This window comes from Nothobranchius furzeri, chromosome 6, assembly GCF_043380555.1.
Source record: "Nothobranchius furzeri strain GRZ-AD chromosome 6, NfurGRZ-RIMD1, whole genome shotgun sequence".
Taxonomy (NCBI): domain Eukaryota; kingdom Metazoa; phylum Chordata; class Actinopteri; order Cyprinodontiformes; family Nothobranchiidae; genus Nothobranchius; species Nothobranchius furzeri.
The window spans coordinates 71,936,375-71,942,374 of record NC_091746.1 but is presented as its reverse complement, the minus strand read 5'-3'; positions in this window follow the sequence as shown (position 1 = coordinate 71,942,374).

Sequence of the window (6,000 nt, the reverse complement as noted above, 5' to 3'; positions counted from 1 at the left end):
CATTTCTGGAACAAATAATGAAAACATCATAGGGAAAAGTCGTAATTTTATTGTTTCACTGATCAGCAAGCATATTGAAAGTGACAAACTGAGCCAACTAGAAGATGCAGGAATGTCAGTACTATTGGAATTATTGGACATGATAAAAACAGTGCAGGAAGATGATGAACAGGAGAACTTGAGCAAAGAACTAGAACAACTAAAACTCATAGTTCAACAGAAAGAAGCTGAAATGCATATGTTGGCCAATAAAAAATTAAAGGACACTGAAACCGGATTGGTCCAGGCTGCTCCTGCCTATATAAACAGCGGCTCATGGAGGAAAGACTTCAAGATTTCAGGACAAATTGGTGACCCCGGCCAAAAGGACAGATTAACATTTTCCAGCTTGGCCCGCCAAATAGAGAATGGTCTCAGCAAAGGTTACCACGAGTCAGAGATAGTGGGTGCTGTTATAAGGGCAATAGTTCCTGGTCTACAGCTGCGCAGCTACTTGGAAGGAAAGAGTGGTCTGTCCCTTCCCACTCTTAGGAGAATCCTTCGTTCACATTATCAAGGGAAAAGCGCAACTGAGTTATACAAACAACTTACCACAGAAGTGCAGAACAGCAGAGAAACACCACAGAACTTTGTTATTAGAGCAATGGATCTGCGACAAAGAATATTGTTTGCTTCCCAAGAGGCTGAATCTGGTCTTAAGTATGATCCGGCACTGGTACAAAGAATGTTTATGCACACAGTTCTCACTGGCCTTCAAAGTGACTGCATAAAGACTGATCTCCAACCACATTTGTTGAAACCAAACACCTCAGATGAGCTACTCCTTGAAGTTCTAAATATCGCCTGTGCTAATGATAAAGAAAGACAGGATAAGAAGAGAGCCACAACACAGAGATTTACTGCTGTGCATGCAGTCCAGTCCAGTGACACAGGTAGTAAGAGGAAACCTGTGGAAGATCAAAATGTTACTACACTCCCCACCGATTTTCTTTCAGACCTGAAAGAAATTAAAGCAGATATGCTTTTGCTAAAGGACCTCAAAACTGAGGTTGCACAGATCAGGGAATCCATCCACAACAAAGAAGAGAAAAATAATACACAACCTGCAGTGCGCCAAGGACCAGAGTATGGTTATCCCTATCACATGTCAAATACTCACCCACAGTTTACCACCTGGACCAGAGAGGGTGCAACGGTTCCTCATCATCAGAGAGGGCCTCTACAGGAATACCAAGGTCCAGCTGATCCAGGATTAATGAGAGGAACTGCCCAGTTTCAACAAAGATTTGCACCACAACAATACCCGGTGCCACGTGCCAGACCGAGGTGCTATACATGCCAGGAGCAAGGAGAAAACTTCTGCCAACATTGCTACAGGTGTGGAAGTAGTGAACATTTCCAAGCTGGCTGCAGAGGGAACAGAGGCATGCATGCTACTATAAGGGAGTATCCTTTAAACGAGGGAGGGTTGCCCCCGCGGGACAGGGAGTGACCATACACACCAAGAGGTCCCTAAAATGTGACAGTTGTGGAGGAACGGAAGGAGAAAAAAGATTTGGACAATGTTCAGTGTGCAAAGTGATGCTCTACTGTTCCAAAGAATGCCAGGAGAGTCATTGGCCAGAACACAGAGAGACCTGTAAGCCACCCATAACAACCGTTAAAAAGACACAACTATGCAAAACAACGACAGGGAAAAAGAAAAGAAGTATCTCAAAGAAAGACACTACAGTAGTCGACCTGGTGGGAAAGAAGTGTTTCATTAGCTGCTACCTACAACAAAAGAAAACAGAAGCGCTCTGGGATACTGGGTCGCAAGTTTGTGCAGTTGATGAAGCATGGAAAGCTGAGAACATTCCAGATGTTAAACTCAGGGACATAGCAGAAATTGTTAACCCAGGTGATCTACAAGTTGAGGCTGCCAACGGCACAGAGATGCCATACGTAGGATGGGTAGAAGTGTTGTTTAAACTAGCAGCTGGTCCGCAAGAGTTTTATGTCCCAGTGCTTGTTATGAAAGGCAGCCAACTTTCCCGCCCCATTATTGGTTTTAATGTTATTGAACACATTATTACTAATGGTCAGGCTGAAATGAACAACAATGAAGCAAAAGAGGGGTTTTTAAAAAGTGTAAAAATGGCTTTCCCAACTTTAAAAAGGGGGAATGAGAAGGCGTTCATTAAAGCGGTAAGGGTGGAACGAGCATGTGAGTATCTGGTTAAAACAGCATGTTCGAGAATGAGTGTGCCAAGCCATAGTACTCTCCAAGTAAAATGCAGAATCAACGTCAGACCATTCAAAGAGGACACTATGTTGGTGTTTGAACCTGATGGGAACCCACTGTGGCCAGAGGGGCTCCAGTTTTGTGACACTCTGCTTAATGTACGGAAAGGTGTTCAGCCTAATATTGTTCTTAGTGTACAAAACCCCACAGATCGCGACATCACGTTAACAAAAAGAGTAGTTATCGGCACTGCACAGCCAGTCATATCTGTGTATCCAGTCAACACAGGAAATGACTCGCAGCTACCCGTGTGCATAAATGATATCCAGACTCACAATAGTGAGGACCGGGAAGCTTCTACAGAACCGTGGGAGCCTCCTATTGATCTCAGTCACCTGACTGAGGCTCAAAGACAGATTGTACGTGATATGTTAAAGGAGGAGTCAGATTCTTTCTCTCGATCTGACAATGACATTGGGTGTATAGAGAAGCTTCAGTTAAAAATTGAGCTAAAAGATTCAGAACCAGTTGCCCGTACTTACATGTCAGTCCCTAAACCGTTATATGATGAAATGAAGGACTATTTGACTGATCTGATTGTGCATGGATGGATTGAGAAATCATACTCGTCCTATGCCTCGCCTGTCGTTTGTGTCAGGAAAAAGTGTGGTTCGATGCGTCTTTGCATTGACTACAGGGAACTGAATCGAAAAACACATCCTGATCGGCAGCCAATTCCAAGAGTTCAGGACCTTATGGATGGTCTTGGTGGAAACACCATGTTCTCTCTGCTTGACCAGGGAAAGGCATACCACCAGGGGTTTGTGGCAAAAGACAGTAAACATTTGACCGCTTTTGTCACCCCCTGGGGGTTATATGAATGGAATAGGATCCCATTTGGGTTAATGAATGCACCAGCGGCCTTCCAACGCTGCATGGAAGAGTGCCTTGAAGGGCTTCGTGACAAAATATGCGTCCCATATTTGGATGATACACTCGTGTTCAGTAAAACATTTGAAAGTCATGTCAGTGATGTTCGAAAAGTTTTGCAATGACTCAGACAACATGGAATAAAATTAAAACCCAGCAAATGTGAGCTGTTTAAGACTGAAATCCGCTATCTTGGAAGAATAGTATCAGCAGAGGGAAATAAAATAGATCCTTCGGATACTGCAGCGGTCCGTGTTTTAAAAGATAAAGAACCAAAAACTGTTGGTGAGTTGAGGCAAATTTTAGGACTTCTAAGCTACTACCGTCAGTACATTAGAGACTTTTCCCGCATTGCTGCCCCTCTGTATGATCTGACCAAAGGGCCAGGTAAAGACCAGAGCCGACCACCCTGTAAAGGGAAAAAATCACAAAGCTACACTGAGATAAAAGTAGTGCCATCCCACACTCCAATTGAGTGGACAGAAGGCCATCAACAAATTCTTGAGAAGCTGATTGATTGTTTGATTCACCCACCTATTCTGGCATTTCCAGATTTCTCTCTCCCATTTGTTGTTCATACAGACGCTTCCAGCAAAGGCCTTGGGGCTGTACTGTATCAGAAACAAAATGGAAAGTTACGTGTCATCGCATACGGATCCCGGACTCTGTCAGCACCAGAAAAAAACTACAATCTCCATTCAGGCAAATTGGAATTTCTTGCTCTTAAATGGGCCATCACAGAAAAATTTCGCGACTATTTGTATTATGCCCCATTTTTCACAGTTTACAGCGACAACAACCCATTAACTTATGTGTTGTCAACTGCTAAGCTAAATGCTACAGGGAGTAGATGGGTTGCGGAGCTTGCTGATTTTAACTTCACAGTGAAGTATCGGCCAGGCAGAGAAAACATTGACGCTGATAGTTTGTCCCGGATGCCATTGGATGTGGAAAACTTGATGGCTGAGTGCACAGAAGAGATGTCTTATGATGTTGTAGGAGCAACTGCTTTGGCAGTGGAGACACAGTCAGAGTCGCACGCCTCCTGGTCAATGCCAATTTCTATTCACAGTTTGGTTGACACACAGGAATGTTCTCCGTCAATAACACAGGCAAATATACGGTTAGGTCAACAAAATGACACTCATATCAGAGTTTTGTTGCAGTCCAAGATGTCTGGAGTGAAACCTTCCCGCCAAGAACTAGACCGGCTTGGCCCTCAAACTAGGTGTTTATTCAGGGAATGGGACAGATTGGAACCAGATGAACATGGTGTACTTTGGAGAAAGACAGCCCGCAGGAAGCAGTTAGTTCTTCCAGAACAACACAAAGCACGGGTCCTAAATGAGCTGCATGACCAGATGGGTCATCAGGGTACTGATAGGACAACAAGCTTGATCAGAGATCGATTTTTCTGGCCCTACATGCAACGTGAAATAGAACAGTATGTGATGAAATGTACATGTTTGAAACAAAAGAAACCTAGCAGAGAAACGAGCTCCTCTTTCGAACATTGTTACCACACAGCCTTTTGAACTTGTGTCAGTGGATTTTCTACACCTAGAGAGGTGTAAAGGTGGTTATGAATACATACTAGTGATTGTAGATCATTTTACACGATTCGCCCAGGCCTACCCCACCACATCAAAATCTGGAAAAACAGTAGCAGACAAGATTTTCAATGACTATGCTCTGAAGTTTGGGTTTCCAGCACGTATCCACCACGACCAAGGGGGGGAGTTTGAGAATCAACTTTTCAGTCAACTCTCCAAATACTGCAGCATGGCAGGATCAAAAACATCACCATACCACCCTCAGGGGAATGGCCAAGTCGAGCGGTTTAATCGGACATTGATTCAGATGCTCAAGACCCTCACTGAGAAAGACAAGACAAACTGGAAAGACTCTTTGAATAAGCTTGTCTTTGCCTATAACTGTACACGCACAGAGGTGACAGGCTTTTCACCATTTTACCTGTTATTCGGCCGCTCCCCAAGACTGCCTATTGATGTGTTGTTCAGCTTACCAACAGAAACAGGAAGCCATGATCACCATGCTTATGTCGAACAGTGGAAGCAGGGAATGCAACAGGCTTACACGATTGCAAAGGAAAACGCACAGAAAGCTGCTCAAAGTAACAAAAGGATCTACGACACTAAAGTGAGGAGCTCGGTGTTGTCCCCAGGTGACCGGGTGTTAGTGAGGAATTTGACTCCTCGTGGTGGTCCTGGAAAACTTAGGAATTACTGGGAGGACAGCATATACACTGTGGTTCGACAGGTGGGAAACGATATCCCTGTGTATGAACTGAGACCAGAAAGTGGGAAAGGCAGAGCTAGGATACTTCACAGGAATCACATCTTGCCTTGCAATCACCTACCATTGGAAGGTAGGATGCCCACATCTGCAAAATCTAAGAAAAAAACTACAGCAAAGGAGGACGCCAGGGAGGAATCGGAGGATGACGATGATGAAGATAGTTACTATCTCATTCATTCTCCGTTTCTCTCATCAACTCAGCCTATTCAATCTACAGATGATCCCATTGGAGCCGCACCAGATACACCTGAATCAGAACCACTGGACTACGCAGTGGGACCTCACCAGTCTGAGTGGAAAGATGAACTGCATCCCGACACTCAACACATTCAGATTGAAAACTTACCTGATGATCAAGTAGAGGCACCAATGGCTCCGCCTGATCATACTTCTGACTGTGAAACGGAAATAAGATTGCAGCGACCACAAAGACTGCGTCGGCCCCCAAAGACATTGAGGTATGAAGAACTTGGTTCTCCGTCATGCTACAGTCTTGCTGCACTCTCCCCTTATGTGAGACCCCCAGC